Source organism: Typopeltis vanoorti, chromosome 2, assembly GCF_054136105.1.
Source record: "Typopeltis vanoorti isolate ZY-2024b chromosome 2, IOZ_Tvanoo_1.0, whole genome shotgun sequence".
NCBI lineage: Eukaryota > Metazoa > Arthropoda > Arachnida > Uropygi > Thelyphonidae > Typopeltis > Typopeltis vanoorti.
This window is the reverse complement of record NC_143550.1, coordinates 15,666,063-15,678,741: the sequence shown is the minus strand read 5'-3', so window position 1 is coordinate 15,678,741 and position 12,679 is coordinate 15,666,063. Positions and strand designations below refer to the sequence as shown.

Below are 12,679 nucleotides of genomic sequence, written 5' to 3'. Positions count from 1 at the left end.
GAGATTTCAACTATGGTCGCATTGATTGGAGTGAGGAGAGGACACACGGGAGGAAGGATTTTATGTGGTTATTAAGGGATAACTATCTGCGACAGCATGTAATGGAAAATACTAGGGGTCAGAGAGTGCTTGACCTAGTAATTATATCTGTGGATTTGGCTGTGACAAATATGACCACATTGCCACCAATCGGTGAGAGTGATCATAGGATCTTGACTTGGGAGGTGGCTAAAGGTGTAGAATTTTCAATTAAGACAGGGTACATGTGGAATTATCGGGCTGGAAAGTATGACAAGCTTAGGAGTTTGATTGGCTCAGTGCCATGGCATGCACAACTGCAAGGACTAGAAGTTGATAGTGTATGGGAGGTAGTTAAGAAGTGCTTGCATGAAGCAATGGCTGACTGTATACCTAGAGTCCGAATAATAAATCAAGTAGGGGTTAAATGGATGAATAACACCATTAAGCTTGAGCTGCAAAAAAAGAAACAACTATGGAGGGAATTTAAGGAGAAAGGTGACCGGCAGGAACATGAACGGTATAAAGCGCAGGCCGGAAGGGTGACGAGTGTGGTAAGAAAAGCAAAAAAGGATTACGAAAGAACATTGGCCATGCAGACTAAAGGGAATCCTAAACAGTTTTTTATATATGTAGCAAGTAAAAGGAAAAATGTACATGGCAGAATGATTTTAAAGAATGCCGATGGTAGGGAGGTAACTGAATCAGTTGAGATAGCTGAGTTACTGAGTGAGCACTTTGCAAGAATATATCATCCAGGTGGTGACATTGCAGAAACGAATAAACCAGTAGATTATACGGGAATTGTGGTGAATGAAGTGGAGGTGAGTAGTCTATTGCATAACCTCAATGTCAATACATCTGTGGGATTGGATGGTATACCAGCTCGTGTAGTACGAGAAGCAGCTAAAGAATTGTCAGTACCCTTGACCATTTTGTTTAATTTGAGTCTCGGGTCTGGGTTAGTCCCGAGCGGGTGGAAGGAGAGAAAAATAGTTCCACTGCATAAAGGTGGTTCCAAGACTGCTGTTGTAAATTACCGACCAATTAGCATATCAGGAATCATTGTCAAGGTCTTAGAGAAATTAGTCAAGAAAAGAATACAGGATTGGATAGATGAAAATGGGATATTGTATGGGGGACAACATGGTTTTATGAAGGGTAGATCATGCCTCAGTAACTTGCTCACGTTTTATAACACAGTGACGGCTGAACTGGATAGGGGTAATGGGTTTACAGTGATACTACTGGACCTTGCCAAGGCCTTTGACAGGATACCACATGGAACCCTAATCAGTAAACTGGAGCAGATGGGGATAGATATAGGGTTGGTGTGATGGATAGGAGGGTGGTTGAAGGAGAGATACCAGAGAGTGGTTTATTCAGGAGTGGAGTCAAAAAGACGGCTTGTGACTAGTGGAGTGCCGCAGGGCTCTGTTCTTGGACCACTGCTTTTCAATTTGTTCATCAATGATATTGGAAAGGATTTGAGAGGAAGTGTTCACTTGTTTGCTGATGATGCAAAGTTGGGTAGAGCAATTGTGAGTGCACAGGATGTCAAAATTTTACAGGATGATTTGGATAGTTTGGAGGACTGGGCTAGGAAAAATGGATGTCAGTTTAATGTGGCAAAGTGTAAGGTTATGCACTTTGGGTTAAAAGAACAGCAGCAGTATATCGCATTGGTGGAACCGTACTTCAGGAGATTGATGAGGCCAGGGATTTGGGAGTGCTGGTGGATAGGGAGTTGAAGTTTAGGGGGCACATTGCAAAAGTGACTAAAACAGCTCACCAAATCACTTGGCTTATGAAAAATACTTTAACATGCAGAGACAAACAAGTTGTTGTTCCTCTGTATCGAGCCTTGATAAGACCCCATCTGGACTTCTGTGCCCAGTTATGGGCACCAGGGTTTCTTCGTGATGGGGAGGAAGTGGAGAGGGTCCAGAGACGAGTGACCAAGATGATAGCAGGTCTGTGGAATGAACCTTATGAGAATAGGTTGAGGATTTGTGGGTTGCAGAAATTGGACGATAGGTGAAGGAGGGGTGATATGATTGAGACATTCAAATTACTGAAGGGTTTTTATAAGATTGATCCAGAAGATATTTTTGAAAATATGACTGGTGGTGGGAGGACTAGGGGCCATGCATGGAAGCTGGGCAAGAGCGTGGTTGACAAGGGTGTTAGAGCTAGGTTTTTTACTTGGAGAGTGCTGAATGAGTGGAATAAGCTTCCAGAGTCTGTTGTGGGTGCTACAACCGTGAATGAGTTCAAGGCAAGATATGATAGATACTGTGTGAATGCTGAATAGTTGTTCCAGACATGATGTTAGGGCCTCCCTCGATGAGTCTGTCGACTTCTTGGAGTTTCCCGGAACAATAATAATAATAATAATAATAAATAATAATAACGATTTTAGTAATAGTTTACAATCAGTTATAGTTCAGTTACACAGGATAGATTACATGATGATCTGTCTATCTATATATATATTTTTTCAGTACAGAATGCTAGGAAAATATCTTATTTAAATTGCATAAATAATATTACTAACAATGTGTTTTACATCTTTTTTCACATATTTACAGTGATTCGTTTAAATTTACAATGATTCACTTTTTATTAAATCGATTATAATATTTACTTGTTTCTTTGGCTGGCATTTCCAATTTCTTCCTCGAAGCCTTGTAGAGCTTATCTGAGGAAGATAATTGATGGCGGTGGTTTCGTGGGTTTGTTTCTATACCCATCGTAAGCCAGGTGTTGATTTTGCTGTTTGTAGGTATGTGCTTGGAAGACTACTACTGCTTGTGCATGGTTTAACTTTTTTTGCAAGTGGGGTTGGGTTTGGATATGTGTATTTGTGTTCTTATAATGGTGTTTTTTGAGAGGGGTTTGTTATAGGTTTTGTCTGTGTGTGTGTGTGTGTGAGAGAGAGAGAGAGAGAGAGAGGAATTTCTCTAATTTTCATTCTCGCTATAATATTTATATAGCGCCTGTTTCAGCTCTCTGTAGGTTGCTAGATTTCTGTCTTCGAACGGCAGTTTGTTTATCATGTCAGGTATGTAGAAGTTTCGGGTGGCTTTGCCGTAGTGATTGTACTTATATGCTATGTAGTTTGTTGACTGTAGTCTAGTTATCTGATATGTTATTCTGGTTACTCTATAGGTTTGGACTGAAGCAATGTTTTAACATGACTGTGTGGTGGCATGAGTGTTTCACCTTAAATATTTTGTGTTCTGTCCATGCTGCCTGCATAAGTATGGGTTGTTCCCAGAATATCAGTTTTAGCATTTTATTTTTCAACCATTGTAGCCTGTTAAGTTTGTAGTCTGCGCAGAATGCGTATGATGTGATTGCATATCTTAAAATGTTTTCACATAATGCTTTATATTAGTATTTTTGTGTGTTTCGGGGCAGTGTCTTCTAATCAATGTAGTTTGCTTGCTATTATCCTGAGTTTGTTGTGTAGGTAGTTTATATGGCTATTCTAACTATGATCAGCATCATCGAAGTGAAGTCCGAGATAGCATGTTGTTTTCACCTGTGTGATGGTTGTGGTTTTAGGATCAGCGCTTTGTGTATAGGAGGATGGATGTTGGATAGTGAGATATTTAGTTTCTATGGGTAGGGGTTCGGGGTTTTTGAAAATCATTAGCTTTGTTTTTCCAGGGTTTATGTATATGCCATTTTCAATTAACCAGTTAGTGATTTGATTGTGGTCATGTTGCATATTTGTGTAAACGATATTTGTGTTGTTGTGAATGGATACTATGGCCATGTCGTCTGCGTATTGGAAGATTTTACTTTTTAGGGGAAAATGGCTTATGTCGTGCTTGTATATGTTAAATAGAATGGGAGATAGAACAGCACCTTGTAGTACTCTACAGGTTACCAGTACTTCTTTGCTAAAATCTATAATAATAATAATATTGTTGGAGATAGAGGAAATAAGAGATATTGGGGTGATGGTGGATAAGGATCTGAAATTTAGAGGACATATTGCAAAAATCATGAGGACAACACAATGAATTCTGGCAATAATGCAGAGGACACTGACTTGTAGAAGTAAGGAGATTTTGGTTCCATTGTATAAGGCTCTGATTAGGCCACATATGGACTACTGTGTGCAGATTTGGTCACCTGAATTTCAAAAGGATGAAGATATGTTTGACTGGGTCCAGAGGCGATTGAACAAAACAGTTTCTGATCTCTGGAATGTTGAATATGATGAAAGGTTGAGGTGATGCAATTTGCAGTCTAGTGATAAGAGGAAGAGGGGTGATATGATAGAGAATAATTTATATTTCTCTATCATATCATGGGTAATGGGTTGTTATAGGATTAACGTTGAAGAAGTTTTTCATAAAATAGTGGGACATTGGGGAAGAACAACAGGTCATCCCCGGAAGCTGTATAAGGAGGGTGTGAGCAAGAGCATGAGAAATAGGTTTTTTTTGCATGGAGAGTTGTGAATGATTGGAATGCATTGCTTGAGAGCGTGGTGTCTGCAGAGAATTTGAATGTGTTTAAGGCACTTTATGATGAGCTGCAGTGGGTAGAATGGTCTTCTTCCATCCTGCTTCATAGAATAGTTTCAACTGCACGGAACCTGGTAAACACCTGGAAGGTCTAGGGAATAAAGCTTGTCTTTATTAGAGCAGATAAGAGATGTCAATTTTTTATGATTTGTAAAGTGGTTGTAAGACTCCATGGATAATAATAATACTAACATGGCCTGGATACTCTCAGTATTTTCTTTAACATATCTAAATAGTCGACATCCCAGGATTCAGTTTACTTAGAAAATGAAAAGAACAACAGTTTCCCCTTCCTAGATATTCTGATTACATGCCAGCCTAATGTTTAGGACTCTAGGTCCAACTTTAGTTGTCTTCCTTCATCCTCATTTATCCAGTGTTATTGCTTGCATGCACGTATCATTGTTCTGTGCTCCCTGATGATGGCCATTTGACTTTGCCCTCTTATCACTAGACTATACATTTGCCAACAATATAGGGTTATAAAAACCTATATGTATATATATAGAATCAGCTCTGCTAACAGTGCCCTGACTACTGAACTTGACCACATTCTCAATACTTTCTTAGCCAGTGGCTACAATCCCCACCAAATCCAAAAAAATTAAAAAAATTGAAATTAAAATTAAAACTCCATAGCTGCACCTCATCCCTTCCATCAGAGACTCCAACAGAGACTACACAAAATCTATCAACAATCCAATATATCTGGGACACATCTGAAAAATTGAGAATAACCCTGAAGAAATACAACCTTACAACAACTTTATAAATCATAAAAAATTGACATCCCTTATCTACTCTACCAAAGACCAGCCATATTCCCTAGACCTCCTGGGTGTTTACCAGTTTCCTTGCAGTTGCAAACTCTTCTACTAAGCAAGCTGGAAGAAGGCCACTCTACCCCACTGCAGCAAATACATACAGGACAGCCATTATCAGAGTTTCTGAACACATGGACTACATTTGGTTACACCATTATGGCCACTTTGGACTTGCCGACCATGCCTTAAACATCCACCACAGGATATGCTGGAAAAAGGCCACTTTCCTCTCCCATAGCAAATACAAGAGGCTATTCCTGGAATATGCCTCAGATCTGAGAAACTTACCAAATTCAGCAAATTTGGGTGCAGGAAACTGTCCCAAATTTTGAAGCACTCGTCCTCAGATCTTCAACTCAACAACCAAGACAGCTAATTTAGCCCACCAGGAGGCACCGTTTAGGAGTCTAGGTACAAAGTTACCTTTCTTCATCCTCATTTATCCAGTGTGTTAGTGCGTGCATGCACATATCGTTGTTCTGTGCTCCCTGATGATGGCAATTTGACTTTGCCAAAATATTGAAAGTATTTGCCAAAGTATTAATTAAAATGATTGGTACATTGTGTTGTTTAATAATCAGGATATTGATCATTAACCAACACAACAACACAATGTACCAATAATTTTACATTGGTACATTGTGTTGATATTTTTTTCATCACCTGGCAAATTACCAGGATATTGATCATTTGCCAGGTGATGAAATTCATCTTTCATCTAAAGGCATTCACAAACACCCATGCCTACAGCAGGATTTGAACCCTCAGCCTGTTGGTTGGAAAGCAAGTACACTTTTCCAACCTGACTGACAAATTGAAATCATTGTTATTATTATTAAATTGGTATTTCCAAGGAGTCCAGAAACTCATCGTGAAAGACCTAAACTAACTTCTGTACACACAAATAATATCATACTCTCCTTAAACTCATTCACTGTTAGGGCACTCACAACTAATTCTGGTTTTACTAACCATGAGCTTACAAAACTTTCATAGATAACCCCTAATTCTCTCACTATTTCGTCTTGAAATATTTCCTATGCATCAATTTTATATAATCCCTTTAATATCTTAAAAGATTCTATCATGTGTACTCTTTTTGGCCTATCAGTTAATCTTTGTTTCTCACACACCGTCAACATTTAGGAAGCATTCCACAAACCTGTCACCAGTATTGACTGAAGTCATCCTTCCATAGTTGTTTTACCTCTTACTTGCTCTTTAACGTAAAACCTCTTTTTGATTTATTTTGGCCTGCTTAGCTAATTTTCTCTCATAATCTGATTTAGCCTTTCTTATTATACTAGTCACACTTCTTGTTTGCACTTTGTACTGTTCATGAGTATGCTGATCACTTTTTCTTTATATTCCCGACATAATGTTTTTTTTTGTTGCAAGTCTTGCTTTATATCTCTGCTTACCGAATTAACACCACCCACTTGTTTTTTCCTCCCGACCATGGGTATATAGTCTGATACTGCTTCTTCCAAACCTATCCCTGACTGTTTGCTTTTCTTTTGGTGTTGTCTTGTTGTTGAAACATGAATACTAAAAGCCTGACCAGATATTATTGATCCTGCAATTTTGAGGCCATATAGATTAGATCAGTTAATTTATACTCCTTTACCTGATGAAAAGTCACGAGAGGCTCTTTTAAAGACTAACCTACACAAATCACCAGTATCGAGATATGTGGATTTAAGCTATGTTGCCAAAGTAACTCGGGGATTTAGTGGTGCTGATCTGACTGAAGTTTACCAGAGAGCATGTAAACTAGCAATCAGGGAAAGTATTGAAACTGAAATAGGAAGAGAAAAGGAATGAGCACAGAATCCTGATGCTGATATGGAAGTAGAAAATAAGGATCCTGTTCCTGAAATGCATCAAGATCATTTTGACGAAGCCACAAAATTTGCTTGCAGATTTGTTAGTGATAATGACATTAAAAAGTATCAAATGTTTGCTTAGACCTTACAACAGAGTCATGGCTTTGGAACAAGCTTTGCGTTTCAAAGTACTCAAACAATAGGTCCAGGTTGAAGTCAAGTGGAGGTGGTACTGATTAAAGCAACTCTCAGGATGACAGAGATGATGATTTGTATAGCTAAACTAATCCTATAGTCTTAGAAAAAATTAGGACCATGGGGAAAGTCAGAATTATATTATGTACCCTTTTCAGTTGTTCAGAAACTATCTGCAACAACACTAGAATCCTGACTGAATTGTTTCCTTTATCCAGCCATGCTGGATAAAGACGACTGTTGATTTAAATAACATCTTCTCATTGTGTTACTTTAACTGCTCTTGAAAACTGTATATTAATGTAATCGATAATTAGTGAGGGACCATATACAGCATTGGGCAGATGAGGGAAATGTTATCTGTGAGAGTCGACATGGATTTGTTAAGGTGCACTCTTGCTTTAGTAATATGATTGCCTTTTATAATAAAGTGACAAGAGCAATTGATGAGGGAAAGGCATATACTGCCATATTTTTGGATTTTGCAAAGGCATTTGACAGGGTGCCACATGATAAGCTGATATTTAAGTTGCAGCACTTGGGTTTAGATGTTGGGTTAGTCAAATGGGTTCAGGATTGGCTGCCTCATATGTATCAGAGCGAGAGTTGTGTATGTTGGAGCAATATCAAGGAGGCAGAAGGTTACAAGTGGGGTCCCAGAGGGCTGAGGACTAGGACCTGTATTGTTTAACCTTTATATCAATGACATTGCCAATGGATTGCAGGGGGGGGTGATATTCAGTTGTTTGCAGATGATGTGAAGCTGGGAAGGGTTATTAGTAATAGTACAGATGTGGTAGCCCTGCAAGAGAATTTGAATAAACTAGACATATTGGCAAATGAATGGAGATGTCGGTTTAATGCAGCAAAATGTAAAGTCTTGAAGTTTGGGATACATCAATGGGAAGCCACTTACTTGATTGGGGGAGCTGTACTGGAGGAAGTAGGGGAGATGAGATCTGGGAGTTATGATTGATAGAAAACTGAAATTCAGGGAACATATTGCAAAGGTGATGAAGGTAACCCAGAGGATTGCTGCAATACTGAGAAGGATGCTGGCCTGAAGAGATAAAAGAATTATCGTTCCATTGTATAAGACCTTGATCAGACCACACTTAGACTATTGTTCTCAAATTTGGTCTCCAGGATTTGGAGGAGATAAATTAACCGTGGAAAGGGTACAGACGCAGATAACAAAGATGGTTTCAGGACTGTACAATGTTAGTTATGAGGATCAGCTGAGGGAATTTGGACTGTAGCGTTTGGTGAATAGAAGAAGGAGAGGTGATATGATTGAGACATTTATACTGTTGAGAGGTAGTTACAGGGTTGACTCTGGGGAGTTCTTTCACTTGGTGGAACAGTGGGTAGGAGCGATGACAATGGGCATTTACAATGGATACTGAATATCAGGTAATGTGGCAACAAGCTGAAATGATCCACATAGGTTACAGTTTCTACTGAAGAACATTCAGAGATGGCTGAAATGATAAAACAGCTCTCAACAGTGCAACAAGAAACAAAGCAGGTTAGATCAAGTCTTAACCTCACTTATTAAACAACCAATGCCAGTATCGCAGAATACCACCAACCATCAAATGTCCACATAGCTTATTTAAACATTCTGTTGTTCTTGTTTTCAAATAGCTTACTGTAATGGATGCATGGTTTTTTTTTTAATTCACTTTTTATCTCCTGATGATGTGAAATATAGGAATTTTCCAAAACTAGTTGAGTTCCTTAAAAATAACTTTCATACCAATTGTTAAATGTGCTTAAAATACCTGCAACACAGTTGCATTATTTTCTCACTTGTTGCTCATTGTGAGTCATGGTGGATGTTTCATTTCCTCTGATTTCTCCACTAATGCAGAAGCACCCTTCAGTTCTGTACTGCCACATTCTTTTCCTTCTGTATATGAATGACTTGCTTTTATAGACTTCATATCTCATCTATAGCTTCACTGATGACAGCTTTTCCACATTTCATTACTACCTCTCCAATTGATATTCAGTTTCATTCCTGTTCCACAGATAGTGCTCTATTGAATTGGCCATGGTTTTTCCACTTTCCTCCAAAATCACAACGACAAGAGATGCTGTCAAACTAACTTCTCTGCCTCCACTTTCATTCCATTTACTTCTGTTCTCCAGAACGGCTTCTACCACTATTTTCCCCATTTAATACAACCTTCAGCTGTTCAGAAGAGATCCCTTCTTTCTTCCTATCCTCTTGCCCACACATGGCACTGATATGCTGTATTTCTTGTGACCGTTTGTGTGCAGGTCAGATATATGTGTGTGTGTGTGTGTGTGTGTGTGTGTGTGTGTGTGTGTGTGTAAAAGCTGTTCATTTAAATTTTGAAATACTCTAGTTCATTAGTCATTCCGATCTAGATGATGAATACATCATCAGCATATTGCAGACTTTTTTTGTTTTGTACAATATTTTTCAGTAGCTTTCTTCTCAAAGTTTTTCATGATAGGTTTGCTATGGCTGGTCACAGGGATAAATTCATAGAAAAGCATTCTATCTGTTCCCAGTATTTATCCTGGAATTTTAAGAATGTATTTTCCATGCAATGTCTAAATAGCCTAACCTTTGATTTCTCCTTTGTACACTGGTAAACAGGCTGACAGTTCCATTATCTGCTAATGCATTTTGTTCTCATAGGGAGTAGGTGAGGCCATTTTAGCCCTGTCTAACTTTTGGAGTCTGAGGAGCACCTAGCTTCCACCATCAGCCAGTCAAATATAGCTGGTCCAAGACTATCAGTAATGTTAAACAGCATCTATTGAAAAGATGGTAGTCAAGTGCCATGCCTTGTGGTTCCAAGCACAATATATTATTGTCTGAAATGCTGTGACTTTTATGGTCATTTTTTTGAGTTTACAAGATTTAAAAAACTCTCCTTGTCCATTCCAGAGATCAATTGAAATTAAATTTTTAAATCTTTTACCCTTTCAATGGTAAGCTCTTCTTCTTCACATATGGTTTCGTTTTTCCTATGTGAGGTGTTAACAGAGTAGAAAGATTTATACAGCTGTAGACAGGGATTGCTCATGGCCAACACACAGCAAAACTAATGACTTAAATAAAAAAAAAAAAAGTTAGCAAATTGGCCAGAAGAATTGAAGAAATCTTTAACATCAAAACATCCTTTCTTCTTCTTCTGCAGCTTATCCCATTTAAGTAAGGTTGCTGTTTTAATGACTTCTCCACATCCTCCTGTCTTGGGCTGTAACCACATCTCAGGTCCCCCCCTCCACCAGCTCTCACCATCTCTTCTTTGGCTGCTCCCACTTCCTCCCCCCATGTACATCCACCTGCATGACCTTTCTTCCCATGTACTTGTCCTTCCTCCTCATCACATGACCAGACCATCTCAACCTTCCTACTGTATCTTCGCTTTTAAGTTTGTGACTTTCACTGTTTCCCTTACATAGTCATTTCTCAAACAGTCCTTTCTGGTTACACCACACATCCACTTAAGCATTCTCGTCTCTGCTACCTCCATCCTGCTGATGTTATTTTTCCTCAGGGCCACAGTTTCCACAGCATACATCCCAAAACACCGATGCCTGCTGATGGAACCAACTTTGTCTTATTTGGCACCGAACAGCTGGCTTCTGTCCACTGTTTTGACTGCTGTTTGGATTCCGGTGTGTAATGGTGAATCTAAGTCTCATCCATAGTAATAAAACAACTCACAAAATCAGTTTTATTCTTGTTAAAATGCTCCAAGCACTCAGAGATTTTCATGTGAGTGTGTTTTTGATCTGCTGTGAGCAAGCGCAGCACCCATTTTGCGCAAAGCTTTTTTCAATGCAATTCATGCAGAATATATCCTACATGTTCTTTTGAAATGCCTATAGGCAATTTCATGCACTTTTACTTTCCGTTCATCCAATACCATATCGTGCACTTATTTCTGGTGTTGTTACACTTTTTGGACGGCCTTCATGTGGATCATCTTCATATCTGGTATAGTCATGTTTAAACTTGGCAGCCCATTTCTTAATTATTGAAAATAAAGGAGAAGAGTACGCATAAACTTTTATGAACTTCAAATGAATTTCTTTCAGCATTAAACCTCCTTTTACAAAGAATTTTATGACTGAACGATACTCAATTTTATCCATTTCAAAGGATACAGACAATACTTTTGCTTCAGGCTGCTATTTAAAACAAACTATTTGATAGAATGACTTACAATTTCACATGGATGCTTATGACAGATGTACCAACTTGGAAAAAATAAATTTGATGATAGTGTTGCCATCTATGGTCGAGGCCGAGAACTTTTCAGACCACCCTTGTAAGGGATGGAAACTGAAGTTCTGTGGTGAAATATCAGGATTTTGCTGTGGATCAGGAATTAGTAATAGTAATTTTTATATGAGTTTCTTAGAATATCTGTTGCATACAAGTTGTTGGAGATGATACTGAAATTTTTTCTTCAGTTTTGATGTGCTCTATTTGAGTATATATGTAACACCTAGTTTTTGTGATATATGATGCAATGAAGATTATTGCAGGTAATGACCTATATGAGTTGGCTTGCGGTATACATTAAGTGAGAACTCTTCTTCAGCTTTTTTTGAAAACCTAGGATAGTTTTTCTTCCTTTTCAAGTTCCGAAATGAAATTTATTTTTTGGTGGAAGGGGTTGTTAGATGAAAACAGTCATTGATACCATCTCAGTATGGTTGGTATCACTGATTGTTGACTTTGGATGGCCCAATTTGTTAACAATTTACTGAACAGATGGGCCTGCAACATATCATCTTATCACAATGCCTCTTTAAAACTCTGTCAGTTCTCTTCTCGCAGCTGTTTCACCCGGACTTCAAACATGTGACTCATTACATGGCAATGCATCTTGTGCATGGAGATGTCTGTTGACTTCTTTACAAGCAATGTGTGCATGCATGTGATATGAGGAATCTATCCTAGGAAAAAAAACAAACAGAACTTTAGGGAATAAATGCATAAAAAAAAACCAATAATAAAAATTTGGAAACAATGAAAAAAATCCTCAACCCAACCATCTTCCAATGTACTATAGGTTTACAACCTTTCATGGGTGGAGTCATATAAAAAAAATGAAAGGTACATATGTAATATAATTGTCTTTTTTTTTACAAACTTTTTGTGCCTAGCATTAATCAGGACATTTTTTGTTCTTTTACTCAGGAAGTAAAGTATAATTTTGCTTGTCTTATTTCAACTATTGTAGGACTCTTGGAAGCTAATGACAGATGAATATTG

The 12,679-nt window shown here is 38.3% G+C and overlaps 1 protein-coding gene across 4 annotated transcripts in view; it reads left to right on the top strand.

The window, feature by feature from the left end:
• Oseg1 (intraflagellar transport protein Oseg1) overlaps nt 1-12,679 on the top strand; it is a 796,421-nt gene that overhangs the window by 471,666 nt on the left and 312,076 nt on the right. The gene's annotated exons all lie outside the window — the stretch shown is intronic.